A 23,946-nucleotide genomic window follows, 5' to 3' on the forward strand; every position below is an offset into this window, starting at 1 on the left:
CTCTGCCTATGGCTCAGGTCATGATCCCAGAGTCCTGGGATCGAGTCCTGGATTGGGGCTCCTGCTTGGCAGGGAGCCTGCTTCTCCCTCTGCCTGCTGCTCTCCCTGCCTATGATCTCTCAATCTCTCTAGTAAATAAATAAAATCTTTACAAAGAAAAAAATACTGGAATACTTCCATACCAGTGCCTCCTTTCCCTTCTCTGCCTGGGGACAACGAATGGGTCAATGATTGGCACAGCAGGTCCTCCTAGACCGCACTCTAAAACAAGGGGTTGGCACACTTGTGCCCACGGCATAGGGGTGGTTATGGATCTGCACATTTTCCCAGACCTAGCAGGGGGTTTTCTGATGACAGGCGTTTTGGCAAGTAAGGACCAGGGAAGATTCAGCCTGGGCTGGAAGCAGTCTTTCTCCCCAGGAGGATCCTTGAGCCTGTTGGCCTCTGAAGGTGTCAGAAGGCAAAGGACAGAGAAAACAAAGCACTTGTCTCTTTCCTCACTCCATAGGGTGCATGTTCCAGTAAAAGGCACTGGCTACAGGCTGGGTCAAGGCAGAGCATTACTGGCTGTGTGAATTTGGGCACACTACCTACACTCTTGATTCCTGGAAAATTTTAACGGTCTTCCATCAAATGTTGAACACCCTTGGATGATGACGAATGGCCACACTGCCCCAAACACAGAGAACTGAAAGCTTGGAAGAAGTGTCCTCTGAGGGGACTGGCTCTGGTATTTCCCCACAGAGTCCCTATGTGACCCTGCACAGGGCTGATTTAAGAGGCTGGGAGCCGGGAAAACGTTCCTGGCCAGTCCTGTTGCTTGAGATTGGGAGCTCCACGAATTGCCCTTGGAGCCTTGTCTTGGTGGGTCTGGCTCGGTAGCAGGATCAGGAGGATCTCAATGTGGTCTGTGGTGAGGAGAGGGGACTCTGAGTGACAAAGGGAAGGAAGGGGGCAGGGAGGCAGTTCAGGTCTGAAAGGATGGGCTCCCCCAAGGGGCAGACAGCTGTCCAGCAGGGGTGGAAATGGCACTTGCTGCCAAGTTTATCAGCGGTGGGGAGCAGAGGAAGTGTAGGTGGCAGGTGCCCTTGGGTGTTTCTTTGAGTCCTGGGGTCATGGGAACTTTCCCATCCTTTTTCTCAAAAACCGGTTCTGCCGCTGGAGGCACATCATCCCTCTTATTCTTTCTTTTCATTCCCAGTTGCTTGCTCAGTTCCCGACACCCAGTAGGTATGCAGTGACCTTTTCTAAGGGATAAAAGCCCCAGAGCTGATAAGAAACACAGAAACCCCATCCCCCTTGCCAGCACCTTTAACCACCAGTTGGATTTCCCATTCTCTCTTGGCCATGTGTGATTTACACTAAGCCAGGCACCCCAGGCTTGTCCAGTTTCTTTTCAAACAGCCACACCCAGTGTCCAGTTTAAACACAAGGCCACCGACCGCTCCTTCTGAGCAGCTCATTGAGGTCCTATTCCTAGAAGCTGTGATCTTATCGGACAATTTCCTCGTGTGACAGTTTCCGTGGCAACTGGTGTCTTTATAATCACAGGAAGGCCACGAGGACACACGCACACGGTGGGGGGGGGGGGCTTTGCTCTGTTCCTTCCAGCTCCTGTACCCCAGGAGCACCCTGGCAGGGAGATGAAAACAAATCCAGCCTCAAGAAGCTAGGTGTCTGGTCTCAAGTGCCCAAGCCATGTCTGCAAGCCACAGCTGGCACCGGATAGGACAGCGCCGCTTCACCATGGTGGGGAGCAAGGCATAGCAGGAGAGACGCCATATTCTTTCATCTCCTCACAGGGGTCTGGGAAAAGAGGGGCCCCTGAATTCACTTCACAGTTCTTAATGGCTGTCTCCTTTCCATGATTCACACCCAAAGAGCCACGCTTGGTGACCTCATGCCCGTCTAGTCCTGAGTGTGCAGTATTTCCAACTTTCACATCTGGACGAACCATCCTAGCCAAGGTGCTTCATTGTGTTGTGGCCCGGCAGCATCTGGTTACCATATTGTTGCAGCAGCGAGCGGCCAAGTCCCTGAGGATGGAGGTCATGGAAGGAGGTGGTACCTAAGCAGGTCCTTCTCTGGGCCAGCTCAGCAGCCATGACCCCACCTCTGCCCAGCCCCTGTGCTTTATGTTATCCTCCTGCTCCATTCCTCTGGTGCCCTTCTGTATTCTTCACTCTTCCTGCATCCTGTTCCCATTCCTTCTCTTTCTCTTGTTCCTTCTCTTGCATTTTAATGTTCTGTCTTAAATAGATTCTCCTCTTGTTATACAAGACTCAGCACTCCAAACCTTCAGACTCCTATCTAAAATACCTTCCTTGACTGCTCTCTGGGTGTCTGCAAATACCTTTTCCCTTTGCCCAAACCAGCGGTCCCTACACAGCCCTGCTCTCCACATGCCCCCTGTCTCACCGGACCTCATTTACTCACCAAACTTTTACAGAGGACCTACTAGGGGCCAGGCATTCAGCTAGACACAGGGGCTACAAAGATGAATGAGTCTCCAAAAGCACACACTTGCCCTTAAGGAATTCAAGTCTAGGCAGAAGACTGGTGCAAACATCGATACTCTTGTGGGGGTGGGAAGACGGGGCAATAAGTGAGGGGCTCGGGGGTGGCCTCCTGAAGGAGGAGCCTGAGATGTGTGAAGGGCACCTTCCAGAACACCTCAAGGGCCACAACCTCCAGGAAGTTTCCCTGCCCCCTCCAGCCCACCACAGTCACCACTTCCACAGTAGTACTTGAAATAGTAGTACTTTCTATCTCTACCACCCAGTCAGCATTTTATTCTAGTCTGCTTTGTCACATTGCTTTTTTTTTTTCTTTCACTCCTGCCATATATGGTAGGTTTTCGTAGGTTCACCTTCTGTCTCTCCCACCAGAGTGTAAATCCCGCAAGGATGGATTTTCTTTGCCATTTTCCATAGACGTCATTCACACTGACGGAGTGCCTTGATTCCCTCATCCCGAAAGCACCCAGTTGAGACAGAGGGCGTTCACATAGGGCAAGGGCTCCCCACTGCGTCCCTACTGGCTTCTTGGAGATGTCGTTTATGGAGGCAGAATGACAGGATCGGAGTTCCTCATCTACTGCTCTTAAGTACTGTGACCTTAGTCAAGTTCTTTAATCTCTCTGGGCCATAGTTCCCTTTTCAGTAAAATAACAATGATAATAATTGTATTCTAACTCATGCCCCTCACACAGCAAGCACCCTCTGAACTTAATCTTCTTCCTAGGATTCACAGTTTCTAACATAAGAAAAGCACTTCATTTCTCTGGGCCTGTTTCTTTACTTGCAACATCAAAGGACCGAACGGGATCATCTGCCAGACCCTCTCCAGGGCTTCGATGCTAAAATCTATTAGTGGATTGACCCCACAGCCCCATTGCCTGCAACAGTCCCAGTTTAGGCCTATTGTTTCAGATAATGCTAAATAACACCTCTCTCCACTCTCAGAATTATTCCCATTTGAATGACACGTTATATGTATGAGCAAGCTTGGCTATCTCGGTGTAGCTTAGCTTCATGGGACCGTGGGTTGTCATCCTTGCTCTCCCTTCCAGGGAGGAGGTAAGGGGAACCGAGGACAGCCTGGTCTACACAAAAAGCCAAGCATCCGCTCCTCTTGGAGCTCAGGCTCCATCTCCGGTACACAGCTGGTCTTTCGGTTGGCAGCCACCCTCAAAGCGGTCGCCCACTGGGTTGGCCTTCATCCTTGTTTGGCTTGAGTGCCAAACCTAGGCAGTCTGGCACTGGGCCTCCTGTCTCTCGGCATCCATCTATAGGAAAAGCAGATATTTTGTGAACAAGTCCTGCCATGGTCTTCCAATGAAAACATCTCAGTGGAATTACATGGAGATATTTTCTTTGTCAATCTCAGTAAAGCTATTAGAACAGAAAACCCGGCTGAAACCCACTGACAGTTCCTGGGGACTTGGGACTGATTTAGTTACTCTATAAAGGGTACTTAGTGTTCTACTCTTGGAAGCTTCTGAAGGTATTGGCCTTGACCAGTAGGAGCCTGTCTGTCTCTCTCAGGGACATGTGTCATGGTGGGAGTACAGCTTGATCCTTGATGGCTCCAAAACTTATGGGAAATGGGAAACTAGCTCACAAGATGGGGACACCCTGAGATGTCCCAAACCTCCATCAGTAACTTTTTTCTTCTCATTCCCTTTACTCCAGGCTCCATTGTCAAAGGCTCTCAAGTTCTTACATTGTCCCTTCCACTTAGTTTTCTGCATAGTTTAGATCCCCCACATTCATTATGGCCTTGGTAATTTCCACAAGAAGCCCAACATCAGTGATGTCAACCTTCCCAACCCTGCACTTCTTGGGAAGCTGTGGAAGCAAAATGTCCCTGGGGGAACCCTGTGGTCACCTTCCTCCTTCTAATCCCAACCCAAGGAAGGTTTCAGGTCCGACAGCCTGAATGACTTTTTGAAAGTCATAAGGAATTCTGGAAAAGGATAAGAACATGTTGTTTAGCCTCTGTCTTCCCACAAAATCAGAGTGCAGAAACAAAGTGTTTTTCTCTAAGCATATTATTCTTTTACGTAGAGAGAAATTGAACTCGTAAATTGGTCTTCCAGATAAGCGATGTCCAAGAGAAATTTCTGTGATAGGAGACATTCCAAAATCCTCACTGTGCAGCAGAGAAGCATTAGCCACGTGGAGCTACTGAGCATTTGAAATGTGGCTAGTGTGACCGAGGAACTGAATTTTAAAACTTTACTGAATTGTATTTCATTTCAATTTAAATAGCCACGTGCTCCTAGTGGTGACCACAGTGACCGGAATAGGTTCTAGACACTTAGGCTTGCTGGCCATATTATGTGCTATTCAAAACATCACTTCGGCAAAGCAGAATAGCCAAAGTCACTTCGGCTAGTTCCTTAACATGTCCTGTCTAGTTATGGGATCGTGAATGTATTTGCCACCAAAAGAGCATTCATTCATTCATGGATGCACTCATTCATTTAATCAATATTTCCTGGACATGTGCTAGGAACCAGGCAGGCATTGTCATAAAACTCAGGAATATGCCAATGGAAAAACGGCATCGAGGTGTTGATAGCATTATTGTTACTATAGAATTAGGATACCTGTAGAAACCTCCCTGCACCCCCTAATCTGACCTTATCTATGCCGTGAACTAAATATTTAACAAGTATGCAAATGCATTTGTGCATAAGAGGGTCACCCTGGGCAGGTAAGTAGCAGCTCCCAATGTGCTATGGTGAGAGAGGTAGAAGGAGGGAAGATCCTGAATTCATGATGGCAGGAATCGCAACAGGTCTGTGGTGAGATTTCCATCAAATGAGAACAAGGCTCACCAAAGAACTCCAAGAGGTAAGGTGTGTCTGTTGGTACTTTGCCGTAGCTCATGGAACAGGGTGGGCCAGGGGCGTCCACAGCTGCCCCGGGCAGCATCTCAGAGAAGAAAACAGCTGCTGAGCCATTGTCCCATGAGACGGTGACAGGACGTGAAGCAGCACAGGAAGATGGCACAACCAACTGTGCGCATTTCAGAGGACAGGAGAGCAGTGAACTGAGCAGGAATGTGGCCAAGGCAGGGCCTTAACACTTCATTGATGATCAACCCAAGTACTGCTGGGACTTTCCTGGTCATAAATAGCCAGCTAGGACCTCAGGTAAACGTTTTGTTGCAGCCTCTGAAGAGCATGCAGCCAGGGGCAGGGGAGAGTGGGGGGAAGGTGGACATGGGACGTAGACTCCCAGTCACCATCTTCAAAGGCTTTTCCCAAGGGACTTGGAAGGGCACTTCCATTTAGTAAATTTAGTAAAAGACTGTGGCTCTCTCTGCAGGGTCCTAAAACAGTATGTAGGTCTCCAGTGATCTGGAAGAGTAGCATTCTGATCTTACAGTAAGGTGCCCCTGCATCCTCATTGGCTGGAGCCCAAACTCTGCTTCTCCACCCCCAGGACCCACGTGGAAGGGCCACTGATTGTCTGTTCAACCAGAGCTCACAGACTGGGGTTCCTGGCCCTATAACACAGCTCTGGTGTCTCTCGGAGCTCTGGCCCTTGGAAGGACAGCAGTTGATTAGTTGACTAATAGAGCCTGAGAGATCTAGCATGCCAGTGCTGCTGCCCAGTAGCCCTTCCCTTTGTCCCTCTAGGTTAACAACAACATTTGCATGAAAACAGGATCTTTGCTGCTGCACACTCTCTCCCTCCTCCCCAGCTCCCTTCCTTTCTGGTCGCCCCATCTCCATCCTTCCCAGGCCCTGGTCCAGACATCATCTAAACAAGGACCCACCACCCCAACTCCAAGAAGGGGCCCTGCCTGACCATTAGGATGCTTCACAGGACATTGGCTCTCTGCAGGGAGCACTGCATAATATTAATTCTTTCCAAGTCTCAACTGTCAACATTCGTCCCATTGAGAAAGACTTGCTCTAAAACATCTACTCTTCTAACCCAAAGGGATCACCACACTGTAGTTTGAGAGAGGTTTCCCCTTCCCTCCCAGGAGATCAATCCTCCTAATGATCTTAATATAGGCTTATGTGAAAAAACAAAAACAAAAACAAACAAAACAAAACAAAACAAAACCAAACCCTGCCATCTCTAGGCACACAGAAAGTCAACAGGGGCAATTTGGGAAGAGGAGAGGGTCAAAACGCAGCAGGGCCACGTCAGTTCGGGCCAGGAGAGACCAGGTGGACTGTATTTACCGGGTCTTGGTCTTTGGCAACCAAACGTTGTTTTAAGACTGTTCTGACCTGATTCCAACTCTCCCAATGGGCCATTACTTCTATGCGCACCAAAGGTAAGCTCTGAAGGGACAAGTGAATAGACAGGAAACTGGTGTCTTTAAATTGTTTGTTGTGACAACAGAGTTACTCTTTCAGTAAATCGTTCAGACCCTACGTGGGGACCTCCAGGGCTTTATGGAGCGCACCTTGGGTTTAGAGACGCTCTGACCCCTCTCCTTTTGTGCTCATGTTCATACCCATTCTGAAATACTTATTGCAATATGCAGCTTCTCTTCCAACCCCCACTTTGGGTCCAAGGGTTTCTTGGGAGAGTACTCTCTGCACTCATGGAGCACAGACACACCTAGACGTTGATAGCAAGGAGGCATCTACTTCCTTCTAATATCAGGGCAAGTGAATCAGGGCCGATGTGTCCCTCACACACAGGGACAAGAGGCCCAGCTGGAGGGTCTGGCCAGACCTGATGCAGCTCAGACGTGGCCCTTTGCTCCTACAGCAAGAGGAAAATCCTGTCAAAATGGCTTAACGATCTTCTAATATTTCCATGCAATTAAGGCCACATCTGTCTCCCAGGCCCCCACACTCCTTTGCTAGTGCACAGACATGAACCAAACAGTCTGTCTTGTCGATCTGGAAGGTAACAAAGAGCTCCATTCATAACTGTAGGCACTTGCACTGTTTTTTTTTTTTTTTAAGTAAAATAGAGTTTTCACTTTGAGAATAACCTGTGTGGCAAGCAAGCGAAGGATTTTTCCCCCGTAATAAATCAAATTCAACAGCCTAATAAAATGCTGGCTCCCCCACTGCCCCCACCACCGCCTCCCCCTCCCACTGTCCCACTCTCTGCCAACAATCGCTCAGAATACAGACTAGTGGTTGCACCCGAAGATGGTAGGGGAAGGGGAGCTGGGGGCATGAAGGGAATTCAAACACCTTTTGAAGGTGGGATGGATTTGTTTGGCAGATGAAGAGCTGAGATGGGTGGGGGTGAGGCTGGGTAGGTAGGGAGGTAGCCTGCCTTCCCCTCCCCCACTTTACCTCCTTTCTCAGTGTTTCTGGGCTGGTTTCAAAACACTCTTTTCTTCTGCTGCTCCCTTTACCCTACTACCCATCCCCAGGCATTGGGTAAACCTTCTGCTTCCTTCTTTTGCATGGGGAGGAACAAGAGAACCAGGTTCCTAGGGATGGAGCAAGGGCTCTTGGACCACACCTGCTGCTAAGCCCTGCAGGATCTTGCCTCTCCTCAGAACAAGGCTGAGAGATCTCCTTGGTCTTTGAAGCCTCCAGAGAGTGAATTTGCAGGAGATAAGTGCTGATAAACATCGAGTTTGGTGCTTATCTGCAGCAAACACAATCTTTTGAGGTTCTCTCTGAGCTCACAGGCCATAGAGACTCTAATCAAAAAAACAGAAGGGAAAATGCAAAACCAAGCAGTAATTTGCTGCTGCTTTTTCTTCTTCTTTTTTGTTTTGTTTTCTTTTGACCTACACACTGGAAAGCCCAACATAGATACTATAAAACAGGGGACTCCAGAGCAGAAACACAACCCTGGGTCTTTGCTTTGTTCCATTTTTTGTTGTTGTTGTTGTTCAGCTGTCAACAGAGGAGATATTTTCAGTTCCGGACATGAGAGGATGAGCCAAGTGTTGACAACGACAATCTGCCCATAGCATTTACTGTCCTAAAATGCTTTCACAGGCATTGTGTTATTGACTCTCATGACAACTCACTCTAAGACAGGCACCATGGTTGATGAGTAAAGAAGCTGAGCCTGAGCTAGTCTACGTGATTTGTCCACTATCATACAGCTTGAAGTGTGGGTTCCAGGAGCACCAGCCAGAATTTTATGGTCATTCTAGTCCATGCAGAGGCTCCGCAGGTAGAAGAAGGGACTCCAAGCTTTGAAACACTTGAGTGATGCAACAAAAGCAGAGGCGTGGGTGTCTTCTATTTCAGTGTGGTTTTTAGACCTGATTTCCTAGGATAGGATATTAGCAAGAGGCATGCATTAAAGAAGCAGCTTTGAGAACAAAGAACAGCGGGACAGGAACAAGGACTCCAGAGCTCGGGTCTCTGCTCCACCACTGATCTGTCATGAGCCCTTAAGGAAGGATTCCTTCTCAGATTTTCCATTTCCCCTTCCATAAAATGAAGGAGTGGGATCTATGGTCCTTAAGGCAGGAGGGTGAGGGAAGATGAGGGAAGCATGGAGAGCGTTTGTTGCCCCATGAACACACTCTCTAAAAATTACACAACCACAGTGACAGTTTTAGGGTAAACTGTGGGTGCTCCTTGCAAAGACTAAGATGGAACGTTCAAAGCCAGAACCTGGCTACACATATCTCTCTCCGCCCCAGAGTTCGACGGCACTGATGGGGGAGTCTTTAGCTCAGGGAACTACTGATGGCCATTCATGTCCCTAAAGACAGCAAGTTATCTCCACATTAGGTTCTGCTGAGCCTTTCTGCTCCATATTGCCCAGACCCCCCATACTATGTATATGACATTGATCATTTGCGGTTGGGTAGAAAGTAAACCATCTACAAAAGCCTCACCAGTAACATTACAGCAAAAGTAACTGGAACTCAGCGTGAGAGATCGTTTCCTGAGAGAAAAAGGTGATACCTGATTCACATGATCTCTCCGAGGAACCTCAATAAATCATCAATAGCCACATGTAGGATGGGGAGTAAGACTTGTGGGGGGGGGGTGAAGCAAGGTGGCTCTTAATTTATCTCTGTTTGAATTTGTTAAAAGAATGTATTTGTGTCTTTTCTATTTCATTAAGAAGCAATTTTAAAGGATGGGCTGACAAAAAGAACATCGCACTCATGGTGGAGGTCATGGTAGAGAGATAGGGGTTTGGATGAAATCCCCACCAAAGGCTCATTCAAGTTATAGAACTCACTGAGGTTGGAGAAGGACCATGTTGCAGATGCCAGTGCTCCGGTGTGTGTGGTGGGCACCATCGAGACAGACGTGGATCATTTGAATTGCATTTGGGAATAACTTACTTCGTGCTATGCATTCTGGTTTGTTTTTTTTTTTTCAGCTCCCAGGTAGTACGGCCCTGAAGTAGGTCAAAGAGTATAGCCTCATTTTACAGATGAGGGGCCAGAGCCATGCTGGCCCCCAGGTCTCACTCTTTCTTTCTGTTTAATAGCAGGAGACCTTTCTCCTGCTTTTGGGGTGGGGGCGGGGAGGGGGTTCCTTGGCCGCCGGAGAACAAACTATCATTCCCACATAGCCAGCTGAATTTGACAAATGCAGTTTGAAAAGGGTCTTCAGAAATTCTTGTCCATTTAAGAGTTAAGTCTCCTGGAGAAATGTATCTTGAGCTCAGAAAGATATCCCTACTCTCTTAAATACACTTATAGATCCTTCAGAAAATGCCCGCTTGAGGCATGGGGAGGAAGGCTTAGTATTATCATCTGGTTAGTACCATCCTTTGGAATACAGACTGGGGGCTGGACTGGTTTGGGATGCTGAGTCAGGCTCTTCTCCGAATGGCAAGACATCTCAGTCTTGTCATGATCCCTCACACACACCTGCATAAGTACAAATACCCGCAAATTACAATGCATTTTGAAAACTACTAAATATCGCACCATAAATATTACTTATGCAAATAGTATTACAGTGGAAAGTATGCACATAGACAACACGGTAGCTACCTGTCTCTTTCAGAATCAGAAAAATAACCATTCTTTCTAGTTTTCTGAGCATATATATAGTATCTGATAAACATTTGCTTTGGAAAACTAGGGGGGAAAACATGGTTTATTGATATATCATTGACCATAAGCTCTGTTTTTAGATTTTTAACTACAGTGGAGATTTTTATCTGTACCTGGCATGTCTTGGGTGTGTCTGAAACACACCCTCTCCGGGTTCCCACATTCTCTAAGTTGCTCAAGTGACAAAGGGATGCAGGATATCAAGCCAGCCATAAGCATTTCAAGCATAAGACTCTGCTACAGGTACCTATTGCAAGGACTTCAGAAGCCAGAGTGCTAATGTCACCATCAAAAGCTGTAGTTCCTGAACTCACATCACCCCTTTTTGCTGGAAGTTTCCTGAGTCAAAGATTCCTGACGGTCTTCTTTTTCTAGCAATTTCTAACTGGCTGCCCTGCACATATGAAATGAACGTGTGCAGCTCATGGTAATGGAAAGGAAGAAAATGCACTGATGCTGAGCGAGAGTGGGGGTTGGGGGCCTCAAGAGTGGGTTGCATGTTAAACCCAAGCAGCTTGCATTTCCTGTTTAGTGGGGTTGGGTGAAGGTTTTCAGTAGTAAGGTCTCAAGCTAACCCGAATAGATAGCCTCCTTGGTCATGCCCCAGGAATTGATATTTGGCCTCTGGATACCAGATGGAGGTTTCAGGATTAGAAAACTTCAGGATCAACCGCTCCCCGTTTCCAGCTGCTTGTTTCAATTGTCCTTTGCCTTATTCTTTCGGGGTTCTCCCTTTAAAGTTGGGTTAAACAGTTTCTTAGACCAGCTCATGAGACCCTCCAAGGATAACGTTAAAAACATCTCATTCTTGATACTCTTGATAGCCATTATTAATTACCTTTAAGTTATTAGAGAGGAATTTAAGCATATAACAAGGGACCAGAACAAAGTTCTGGGCTGGTTTAATTCCTGTACACTGTTCAGTCTCTCTCTTTCTCTTTCTTTTCTTTCTTTTTTTTTTTAATTTTTAATATTTATTCATTTATTTTAGGGGGAGAGAGCACGCAAGCATAAGCGGGAGGCACAAAGGGAGAGGGAGAACCTCAAGGGGACTCTGAGCTCAGCACAGAGCCCAACTGTAGGACTTGATCTCACAACCCTAAGATCATGACCTAAGTTGAAACCAAGAATCAGACACTCAACCAACTGCGCCATCCAGGCACCCCAGCATTTTTAATGGAAAAGGCAGAAGATGAATCTTCTAGACTTATTTCCCTCTATACTGTGATTATAGCAATAACAATAACTGAGATTGTTAGACTACTTTATAGTTCAAGACATTTATCTTAATAGGACACTTCCCACACCTATAATCTTACTTAATCACCATGAGTAAGGGGAAGTAGGTAGTATTATTAGCCTTCCCCATTTTCCTGGTGAAGAGAGGAAGGCTCTGCAAGGGTAACACTTCATTCCTGATGGCAAAGCTGCTAAGTAGAAGAATGTGAGCCCAGCCTCCCAGACTCCAGACACCCAGGCTTTTCCACGGGGCCACGCTGTCTCTAATGCACTCTCTGCCCCAAAATGCAGCAGCGTTTTTTTCACACTGATGCCCTTTTCCTTTGCCCTTTTGATCTTGCCCCCTTGGTTAGACTGTAGGCAGTTTTAAGGTGAGATCTTTATCGGTCAGCCACCATTTTAACTTGTGGTGGGCTCCTTAGTGTTCCAGAGACACTTGCTGATTGATGGCATGCACTGGGCACGAGGCTGCTGGCTTTGACATTTTAGAACTGCACACTTCCTCCAGTGACACAGCATATGCCCCAGCAACAGGCCTCCCTGCCATTTTCTCAAAACCAGGAAACGAAACTGGCCACTGAGAGCAAATGACCACCAGCCCGAGCATTAGTGCAAACCCAGCAAAACACACCAAGAGGCAGACCTCGTGGCTCAGAAGGACAAAGGCATTCCATCTGCACTTATCGCTGCAGAAATGTCACCCGCTTCTTCCTCTCCTCCTGGTTTCAGTAGCAACCATCTTGGACTTTGCAACAGGTTAAATGGTGCACCTTTCTATATGTTCTTACGCAGCACTCACCCCCAGACCCACCCTTGGCGAAAATCCCGGTCTCGTTATGGCACAAGGACAGCCATCCCTAAATTTTTTAACTGAAGAATGTTCTGAGAAGGACAAGGCAGGGCTGTTTAGCGAGCACTCCCCACCGCTCCATTCTTCTTTTTCTACAGCCTCCTTTTGGCATCCTGTGTCTCTAACCTAGTCAGATCCCTGGCATATGGTATCCCGGATTTTTTTTTGGTGTGTGACTGCAAAGGTGTTTTCTCTCTGCAGCAAGCCACTGTGGAGCTCTGGGGGGCTACCGGGGCACAGGTAATGGTAATCTGAACCCAGGCACCCAGGCGTCTCAACAGCGAGCTCCGGTCCCCTTCTCTTCCCATTATGCTGATTGCAACCCAGATGGGAGGAGCTTTCAGGAGCCAACGCCTCTCTGAAAAGAGACTGTTCCTCCAGGCTTTTTCATTCTGATGGGCCAGGACTAGAAGGAGAGAAAATAAGACACCAACTGCTTTGCATATGAATGAAACAAGAAGTGTCTTTCTGGGTACCTTTGTTCCTTTTGAAGGGACGGGAGGCTGCCAAAGCGACATGGCTAATTAGACTAAGACAGATGGGCACATCAGAAATCATTCTGCTGGATCCTGCCCTTGCACAGTGTCAAGAATTTTCAGTCTTCTGCCACACATCATGTTGCTGCCAACCGAGTCCAAAGGACAAACGTGGTCTTTGTAGCTGGACATGAGACACCCCACAGATTCTAGACCAAGGTCAGATTTGTGGTCTGTGACTCACTTTGCTTATTATTATTCTTGGTGCTGTTGTGACTTTTTTTTTTTTCTAGATAACCAACAACTTAGCTCTCTGTTCACCCAGGATCATCCAGGTTAAAAGGAATGAGGGGAAACTAAGGAAGCTTGTGGAAATGAGTAGAGCTGTTGCAGATGTTTCTCGGGATACCAACCTGGTTCTTTTTTCTTGAAGCATGGTTCTTGGACTTGGTGTATTTTCTTTTAGAGATGAAAACTTCCAGAGACCATGCTAGATCTTGTGAATTAGCACCTTAGGAGCCGAACCCATGAACCAGGACTCTACTACACACCCCAAGTGAGTCCTGGGCAGATGCAAGTGTCAGAACCTATGTTAGTGCTCAGTGACAAAACCTTCCACTGTCACTTTTTTTGGAAAATGCTGCAGAAGACATTGCTCCTCTCTTTCGCTTGGAGACTCATGATACATATTAACTATTAGCAGACGCAAGGTTCTGATAAGTCCTGAGGCAAAGAGGCTTTTGCAGGTTTCTATAACCCAGCGTTCCCCGCACTATTTTGAACACGGAATCTGGTTGCACCAAGTACCTTTGAACATCCCTCAGATATGTTTTGGAAGCAATGAAATACCGTAATGGTGCCTTGACGGCACATCATTGGAGGACCCTACCTTCCTGGGTCTCGCTTGTCTTCTTTCCTGCCACAGCCTACCCAAAATATTCCAAGAGGGAAGTAAGCTCAAGACAGACAGCAATCACTTTTTGGGGGGAGGGGAACTAGTCGATTTTTAGAATCGTAACGGGCTTCGGTTATGCGTTGGAAGCAATGTTGTGTACTCCTTCCTCCCATCTCCGTCGTTTATGTGGAAATGCCGCATCTTCACAGGGGCTTTCCTGGAATCGTCCCATCCAAATGATATCCAGCCTTAAGTCCTTCTTCAGGACTCTACTTTTTCTTCTTCCTCCGTACCACATTTCTATTACATATTCATTTATGCAAAAAGGTGATTAAAGTCTCACCTGGCTAAACTAAACTCTCCAGAAGGCAGGGTGTCTGGTCTCATTTGTTCAGCCGGGAAAGCCAGGACTCAGCTTGGCAGATAGTAAGCACTTGATAAATATTTGTTGCCTGAGTGCATGCCAGACTTTTACTCTAGCGAATCACGTGAACACGTGGGTCCAGGGAATGGGGACTCGCCGTGGTTCTGTCTGCACCTCAGAATTTCCTGAAATCCCTCTCAACAGTGCAAGGTTGTGCCCCACATCTCCTCCAGGAGAAGGAGGGTGTGGCAGGATCCCACGCCGACCACTGGCTGGGTGGGTGGAGAAAGGAGGGCGCGCTGAGCTTTGTTCGGGTCCCTTAGGACTTACTCTAGGTTTTGGACAAGTGTCTCCGTGTTTGGGTGCCTTGATTCTCTGTTTAGTGCAACGGGTGTCCCATTTGCTGCTCCAAAATTACACTGTGAGCTCTCTACTTGGGCATTTTGAAATCCCGAAATGAGCGGTGATTCTGAAGTTCAAATCATGGTTACTATTTCCAGCACTGTGGGGTTTCTAGCACGTGGCTTTGACCTTCAGGTTTTGCCAAGAGGATTTTTTTAATACGACTTGCTCAGGAAGTCTTTTACTCGATGCTGGCCCTTTAACAGAAAAAGGACTGCTCTGTTAACCACCCTGTCTTACTTGACCTCTTGTTTTGTGGTGCAGAAGTTACACAAGCAGACCGTTGGACACGCATGCTGGCTCATTGGTGTTTTTCTCAGGGACATCTATCTCAGTGGCTCAGCAACGTGCACCCAGAGCCGGGAGCGCATGGCGGAGACACCCCGCAGGCAGGCAGATCTCGGGGTGAGGGGGTTCCATACCACTGGGCAGCCCCAGAGCCCTTCGGGGCTAATCCAGCCCCAGGCTGTCAGCAGCACAGGAAGCAGAGGGCATGGCTGATGTACATGTCACCGTGTGGCTTATGGCCACAGCCTCGCCCTACCTTAGAGCCTGTACAAGCTGCGAGAGCAACAGGAAACGGCCGAGGGTGTATATATAGCCACATTGTGTTTATCCAAAGGTGCTGTTTTGCACAGATTATGATGAGCGTTTTCACTGGGAGAGGACATGGCATCTGCCTTTTCCGCAGGGCCTCCTGAGATGCTTGTAAAATTAATCACTCCACCTGAGAAGGAAGAGGAACATGACGCCTTTTGGGTTTCTTCCTTTTCAAGGTGAACAGACCAGCACGTTTTCTTTTCCAAAGGATTTCCGGATCCATTCAGCCAAGGCTCAGAAAGGATGGGAAACAGCAATGGAAAAATGCAGGATTTTCATGAGCCTCTAAATACAACCCATCTGGGAAAATCATTCATTCCATAGATTGAGTTTCCCCTAAAATGCATTAATTAGACTTCACTTCCCCTCCCCCCCCCCGCCCCTTCCCCTTACATTCTCCTGGCAGACAAATCCATCCATCCCTTCCTAGAACAGCCCTCACACAGCCTTTGGTCTAGCTCCCTCAAATCCCACCAGGGCAGAGCTCACAGAAAAGTCGTGGGTGCCCAGGCTCGCGGGGGCCCAGCCCTCCACCCCTGACCCCCTGTGTTCGCAAAGAGGAGCGGTCAGAAAGAAAGGAAAAAGGGTCCTCTGTTCCAGTCCCTCCCTCAGAGCAGAGCCATTCTGCACTCTTTGGATGTGATCTCCTTGGGGTGCAAGTTTATTTGTCGAATTCTAGACTCTGAGTCTGTTCTCAAGCTGGGCGGTGGCTTTAGCAGCTCTCACTGGCCTGTTCCACCTGCTGAAGAAACTTGGGAATGAGCCCTGGGAAGAGCGGGTCCCTGGAATGCTGGTCTCACAAAGGCAGCCCTAAATGCTTTGGTCTACTGAGTGTGCTTGGGGGACTCCGGGGAAATTAGGAAACTGCTCTGAGATTCGGATTTTCATCTGTAAAATGGGCATAATAAGGGTGTGAGCGGTGGATGAGAGAATCTGAGTCTAGTCGTCAGCCTTGTACCCCTGTGAGTGAAGGTGACGCTTTGCCGTCAGAGCCGAGGTAGTAAAACCATAAAATCAGACTGGGACTGTGGAGCAGAAGAATCCTGGGGACTAAAGACCCCAACTTCAAGATTTTCCACTTTTTGTGCTAACACAGTTGGCTGCCTCATTCAGCACGAATAGACTCTGTATTCTGAGGCCAGACCTGCTCAGGGATGGGCTTCACTGCTGTTCCTCAGAGCAGCCTCTAAGAGAGTGCCACTTCATAAATGCCACTTCATAAATCTTGGTTCTTCCTATTCTGAGAAGACGTTAAAGTTGTATGATGCATTGTGAAAAAATAGGCACCAACATTCGGGAGGACGGTTTCAACGTTTCCTCAACCTCCCGGTCCCCCCCAGCCGAGGCCTGGGATATGGGCTTGCAGGCTGGTTCAGTAGGTTCCAACTCAAGAAGCAGAAGTGAATGCTTCTGTTTCCTATCCTTTCAGAAAGGGGGTAGATATCTGAGGCTATTTTGTATGCACAAAGCCATGTATGGCACAAGGAGGCCAGAGGCAGTCAGAGGGACCTGGGCGGGCCTGAGCCTGGAGCCCGGTACCTGTTCAGGAGCCCTTAGTGGGTGCAGATGGTGGACGTCCCCATCCACCTCCAGCCCCATCCTCTTCTTTCCCACCTATTTCACTGCACAGGGCCCCAGACCATTGTTCAGTCTCTTCACTGAAAGCTGAGCACCCAGTGGCAGAGGCCAAAGCCTGCAACTGTGTGTGCCTGAGATTAAGACTTTTATCTGATCTTCGGCAACTTGCAGAGGAAATCCTGTTCCAGAGCTCAGAGTGAGAGGTTGCCAGCAGTTCTTCCCTCCCACCTGCGAGATAAATCAGGACACCTGAAATGCTAATATGGGCTCATTGTTTATAAATATAATCATCTCACTTCCTGTAATGCCATTAGTCCCTCCTTCTGCCTTTTTTCTTTTAGAAAGGGCATAACCAAGTCTCTTGGCAGAGCCTGGCCGGGTGTCCTTAGCGTCCTCATCTGCTGAGCAGGCCAGCGGTAGAGACTCTCCGCAGATGGAACTCCACTGCGACCCCGCCTTTAGGACAAGATTCATGTGGAGCGGGGCAGCTGGGTGGGTTAAGTCAGTGGGTTTAGCCTCTGCCTTCAGCTCAGGTCATGGTCTCAGGGTCCTAGGATCAAGCCCCACATTGAGCTCTCTGCTCAGCAGGGAGCCTGCTTCCCCCCTCTCTCTGCCTGCCTCCCTGCCTACTTGTTATCTCTCTCTCTCTCTCTGTCAAATAAATAAATAAAATCCTTAAAAAAAAAAAAAAGGATTCACACGGAGAACCATCAAGTTCTTCAGGAACCGAGACAGGCACGGGTCCCTCTATCACCCATGTGAAGGCTCAGTGTGGGTCTCACCTCCTTGAACCAGAGAACCCCAGGCAGAAGGGCACATTTTCAGGTGGTTGGAGTCGAGGTTGTGGAGAGCTGTGGGTTCCTTTCATTTCCCTCACTCCACCTCCGAGCCAGAGGGCTAGCTGACGGAGGTTGATTTGTAGCTGACAGATGGTTTATGAGATCCTGCCCGGTGATGGGAGTACCGCAGGTCTCTCCTCTTCAGGAAAAGTGGGTGATGCCCCCTAGTGTGAATTGGGGAGGGGAAAGAAGATACTCCTTGTAACTCAAGGAGGGAATCCCCAAGACAGAATTTGCTGGAGGATCTGCCCTGACTCTGTTCCTTCTCCCACTACTCCTATCATTTCCTTCACTGCCCAGCAGGAGTGGATCTGCTGATCGCCTCGCCCCCCTGCACCCCGCCAAGTCTGCCCAGAGCTGTGCTGGGTGACTGCGGGCAATACACCAGAAAGAAAAGGCATAGAAGTTGCCTGAGGGACCTCAGACTTGCAGGGGCCACAGGAATCATAGAGGTGATGATGTGAGAATCATGCAACAGCCATCAACTTACAGGAGAACCACCGAGAAGCAGGCAGGAAGGGGAAGTCCGCTTCTAGATCTGACACCGTTGAGAAGTATGACCTCAGTACTCTCACCTGGGCAGCAAGGGTGCTCCTAGACAGTTCCTCAGATCTTTCTGGAAATGGCATTCCATGAGTCTGTGGCAGCCCCTGCCAGATGACAAGCCACTAAGGATGAAGTCAGACTCTGTTGCCACCTCACAGGAAACTGGGGGTGGGGGGGGGCACTGCCTCCTTTGTTCCCTGGCACCCATGGGGTGGGGGTGGGGCAAACCGTGGCCACTTGCAGGGAAGAGCGAGTCCCTGGTGCTCCTGGCTCCCTGCGTGGCCTCCTCTGATTCCTCTTCCTGCAGAGCCGCTCTGCTGATGGCCCACCCACTGGATGGAGCCCCTTTTTTGTTTTGTTTTGTTTCAGCTTGTGAGGAAAATGAACTTGCTAGTCAGTATGGAACCGTCCTGAGGGGAAGTGGGTGCAAGGAGGGAACCTTTACTTCTGCCCCATGCAGGCCAGAAAAGACAGCGGGAATGCTGCTTCTCTGCCCCTTCAGCTCAGCACTCTTCTCCTCCACAAACAAGCAGGGAGCCTAAGGAGGCCAGGCGGGAGGTCAGGTGCCTATCCTGCCCCGAGCTGGCCACGGCCAGCCCTGGTGTCGCCAAGGGGAGCCAGAGCTCCCGGCATCCCTCTCTCCCCAGCTGCACATGCAGTGACCTCCCAGGGGGATCTAGAAGTCCACCCTGGTGGGCGTATTAACATCATGGAAATAGGGAACCATCACACAAACCCAGAGGGCTGGGTGTTGAACATTCGACCGCACACGTGGTTGGATGCACCTGCTTCTCCAGCAAACGACCGCTACCCGGGACCTATCACGGGGATGTGCCTGACTTCCTCACCCCTTGGAGGCCTGGGACAGGGCCTGACTGCTGACAGGAGCACCTAGGCCTCCAGGTCCCTTATTCTCTGGCCCTTGGAAACTTTGCGCAATTTTCTGTGGCTGCTTTTCAAACCCATCAGCAATACAAAGGACACTACCAGTCACTAGGGATGGAGGAGCTGCTATTTGCCAGGGGCAAAACTGAGCTCCTTGGGTTATGTTTTCTTGTCCAATCGTATCCCCACCATAGCCAGAGGGAGTCTTTCCTTGTCTCCTAGTTCAGGAAGGTGAAGCTTGGGAGGTTACCTAGCGCATAGGCAGCAGAGCTAAGATCTGAACTCAGATTCCAAACTGTGCTCCTTCCAAAGTCTTCCCACTACACAACCTGCCCATTGTTAGTCAACACGATTATTCTTCCTCCTTGAAAATAGATCCAAATGCTATTACCTCAAGGTAGGACCTCAAGTATGGCACAGCTCCTGGGGCCCCCATACAATCAATATCACCCTTTCCAAAGACAAACCACCCTCCCCTCCCCCACAGGACACACTTCCTCTTCCCCTCCTCTACCCGGCCGTTGTCCCTCCCCTCCTTCAACCTCTACTCAGAACTTACTTCCTCCTTGAAGCTTTCTCTCATTAACCCCACCCAGTTTTGATCACTTCACCAACTTTGCTTCTCCTCAAACACTCACAATCAAATTTGCACTAGATTTCGTTTGCCTTATTTTTACAACTGGGGTCCATCTGGGTCTTCTTCTCCCAGCTGTCCCTTGCCCCTCTCTTTTGTACTGTTCCCATGGTGCCTTGCGATGAGGGATGTCCTCAGGGACCTCTTGGGGTGGGCCTCCTTTGTCTCTGTGGGCCTACGAACAGCCTGTTCTTCCCATCCACAGCAGGGTGCAGGGACATTGTCTCAATGATCCGGCCAAATGTCTCAAGCACCCTCTTTGTTCTGGCCTAAGATGGTGTGAGTGCAGAGCTTGGGCAAGAGGTCGGGAGAAAGAGCCTCAGCCAGTTCCACGTCCCTCAGGGAATTCTCCTTTCCAGACCTAACACCCAGTGAAACCTTGGAAGACTTTCTTGTCCAGTCTTGAGGCAGACAAGGACCTGATTCTCTCTAAAAGGGTCTCGGGATTTCTCCTCGCGTCCTTCCTACTCCCCACTCCCTCAGACTGAGTTGTTGGTTGAAACTAGCAACGGAGCAGGAATTTGGGGCTGTGGCTGGGGAGGTATCTTTCTGTTGATCTGAGTGTCTGAAGGATGCGAGTACGTAGGTGAGTAAGAGCGGGAGTTAGCTGGGCGCACCAGTGCTGAGCCTGGAGCTGGGACATCGTTACACAGGTTCCTGTGTGCTTCAGAAGTTCCCCAGTGGACTTGAACTAGAGGGCTGGCTGGATCTTGGGTCTTCTGGGGGAAGATACCAGTAATGTGGTAGTAACAGCTGGTCTGATTTGCATTTGGGAAGCCAAACTGTTTCAGACACCTCAGCTGATGCAGGGAGCCATTCCTCTGAGGGCCCTACTGGCCAGTGAGGGACCCCTCCCTCCTCCCAAACTCCTCTGCTGCCCTGTCCCCTACTTCCTGCGTGCCCCAAATGCCTTGTAATTCCTCTCTGCTCTAAAGACCCGGCTGTGATCATCACACTCCCTTGCTTCTGTCTTCCTGACACGTTCACAGGCATTCCTCCTGCATGGCCTACTGCTTTTAGACTGGCACACAGTTTTCACAAGAAAGGTTTTTGTGGTTTGGGTTTTTTTTTCCTTCATAAGTTTGCAGCTGCTAGTTTTGAAACCACCAGCCCTGGGGCAACTCAGTCAAACAGAGAGCAAGAGAGAAAGAAAAAGAGAGAGATGAAAAGGAAGGATGAAAGATGTCTGTAAATCATGTATTACAAGCAAAAGGTCTGTGTGGCTGCCTTGTCCTTGACTTGCCTTCTCAGCCAGGCTTCTGGGCATCTTGAGGTAGATTTGATGGAGGGTGTCCTTATGTCAGAGCCCCTGGCAGCCTGTGCTCACAGGTGAGGTGTGAGGGGCTGGCACTTTTGGTCATGCTCTGAAGGGGACCCGCCAGCTTCCCACGTCCTGCTTGAAGACGTGCACTCTTAGGGACATACAACCCATGCGTGCTGGGGACAGAGCAGAGGAGATGGGGAGGGAGACCCAGGAGGCCCCTGACTGAGCTTCTGAGTGCTCCATGGGGATCAAGTTCAGGCTCACTTCATGGGTTCCTAGGTGACCCTCGAACAATGTGGAGGCTAGGGGCGCAGAACCCTGCATGGTTGAAAATCCACCTCCAGCTTTCGACTCCCCCCAGACTTAACTACTTAACAGCCTGCTCTTGACCAGAAGCCTCACCAATAACACTGACAGCGATTAGCACCTACTTTGTACATTACATGCATTACACACTGTGTTCTTTCAGTAGAGTCAGCAAGAGAAAAGACAACGTCACGGAGAAAAACCCTCAGGAAGAGAGGACACTTGTGCACTGCTCTACTGGGAGCCATCAGAGTAGAAGTGGCCCTCACGGTTCAAACGCCTATTGCCCAAGAGGCCCCAGTATTTAGCTGAACACAGACTCGAGGCAACAAGAGGAGCCAGACATAAATGAATCCAGAAAAAAACTTTACATTCAGGTCTCCCCCTTGCCCCTCCCACATTCACTGCGTTTGTGGCAGCTAATTATAGTTTTTATCTAAACCACCAGAACACCTAGAGGCACAACCTAGAATCTAGCCCCGAGCAGAGCATGGCGGCCCGTCAGGACAGCAAGCTGTCAGGCTTATTTCGGGTGGCTTTTGTGTATATCCTATTGGCTGGCGTCTGGCCTTGAAACCCATAGCTCTGTGTGGACCCAGATGAAAGCACTTTTGCTGGTAGTCAGAGGGAGAATCGTGGACATATTACTGAGGAAACGAGAAGGGGTTGGTCCTCCAAATCAGGCCTGCTTTGACTTAGAGGGCCGGGACAAACATAGGCTATTGAGAATCTCTGCCTCCATAACCCTTTGCTGGCCCCTTTCCTAGAACCACGAACCCATTCCTGTTTTATAACAGAATTACTTGTGGTTGTGTTTCTCTTCACCCTCCCTCTCTCTCCCTGCTCCTCATCGAGTTTCCTGGGGGTCTCTTGAGGCTTGGGATATGTTCTCTTGGCATGACCTATAAAGCTACTCGGCACAGTGAGTGCCTTGCCAGGAGGAGGTGCTCTACCCAGATGCGTATTCAATGGCATTGAATTGAATATTGGTGGTTATACTGTCTTAGAAAAGCACATACTGACTTTACTGTCACCTGCAACCTAAAATATTACTCTGTACAGCCTGGTCTAAACGTTTTTAATGGGTCAAGTCCTAGTTTCCAGCTTCTCTTCCCTCTCTCCGCGGTCAGTTCCAGATCATTGTAGAAATCAGCTTCACTGTTACCCGCGCCCTGTGAAGCCATCCCCAACGACCTCAGCCCCTCCCAGCAGAGTTAGTTGTTCCTTCAGTTGGTCTCCTAGGACACCTTGTGCGTATCGTGAAAGCACTTTCTGGTTGTTAGCGTGTGAGGGTCTGTATATGCCTGTTTCCCTCAGGAAACTCTGAGTCAGTCAAAGACTGGGACACCGTCTGAGGCATAATTGCCTTCACAGTGCTGGATGCTTCCTAGAAAAATAGGTGCCTAGTAAAGGTCTGATACTAAATTATTGAGAAAAGGAATGGGCTCCATTCATCTCTTCTTTCCAGAGTCTTCCTACACCTGTCCTCTTTCTTTCCTTCTCTCCCACACGTGGCCACCTCCCAACGCTCAACCTGTCTATGGCACTAGGAAGGCAGTCCTTTTATTTCCATTTCTGAAATGTTTATAACCTTGTGTGTAAGTTCTGTAACATCAACCGTAGCCATTCACTGCTCATCATTCTCGTGGCCTCCAACATTTACAAAGATACTGACTCAGATACTCAAAGATGTAGACACCCACGAAGACGAACCTTCCTGGGTCCTAGCCTACTTCCTCCATGAGGACTCCCCTACCAGTCCAAACCCACAGCCATTTTCCTTACGCTGCCCAATCCCTTGGTCGCTTCTCCGTTCTCTTTAATTACTACACTGTTGTTTGGGACTTGTATGCAGTTGTCATGGATATTTTTTTCTCCTGATTCTCTGGAGACTTCCCCACAGTTCACATTCCTGGATACATGATCAGAATATGAAATGAATGACTGTGTTAGACAGTCCGACAGGGACTCTCAGTATCCTGCATCGCTCCGCAGACCCTGGGTTTTCCCAAGGGAACTTCACCTTGATGGACTAGCTGCTGCTGAAGCAATATTCAGGAGCCACATTGAGGACTCTAGTTTCTGTGATGGAATAGGTCTCCAGTAATTTACACATTTTTGACCCACATCGGTTCACTTTATTATGGAAGCCATGCCACTTGGTTTCCTGGTTCAAATATTGATTAAAATTTCTTCTCCCAGCAAAGAAAGCTGTCTCCCCTGGAGCCTGAGCTGGTGCATCCCCACAGAGTTTCCTCCTACCCCAAGGCCACAGATAGGAAAGTGAGTGCTCTGTGTGAAGGCCAACTGCAGGCAAGTAGGTGAGGTGGGGATTTTTTTGATGTCTGCAATCACCAAATTGGTGTCTGCAGTTTTTTCTGCCTCTGGTCTGAACATTATCCTTCTCCTGCACTCCGACCTCAGTGCCTTCCCCTCTGGGGACTGAGCCTCTCAATCAAGCACCCCTTCATAAATTTTCCTCTCCTTCCCCTCCCCCACACATTGTCAAAACCACTGTGCCAGGTTTGCCACAGTCACAGGACCTTGCAAAGAAGCTAAGCTCTTAGAGTAAACATGGTC

At 48.9% G+C, this 23,946-nt stretch overlaps 1 protein-coding gene across 3 annotated transcripts in view; it reads right to left on the reverse strand.

Moving 5' to 3' along the window:
• The window catches only part of FLI1 (Fli-1 proto-oncogene, ETS transcription factor), a 122,658-nt gene that overhangs the window by 62,138 nt on the left and 36,574 nt on the right, over window positions 1-23,946 (reverse strand). The window contains exon 2 of one of the 3 annotated variants that reach the window (XM_045080358.1): window positions 18,222-18,381. The exons of the other annotated variants lie outside the window; for them this stretch is intronic. The gene's annotated coding sequence lies outside the window, so the exon portion shown is untranslated. The remainder of the gene's footprint in view (window positions 1-18,221; window positions 18,382-23,946) is intronic. 3 annotated transcript variants of the gene reach the window in all.

Source organism: Mustela putorius, unplaced genomic scaffold (genome assembly GCF_011764305.1).
Source record: "Mustela putorius furo isolate JIRA1106 unplaced genomic scaffold, ASM1176430v1.1 tig00000460_pilon_pilon_pilon, whole genome shotgun sequence".
Taxonomy (NCBI): domain Eukaryota; kingdom Metazoa; phylum Chordata; class Mammalia; order Carnivora; family Mustelidae; genus Mustela; species Mustela putorius.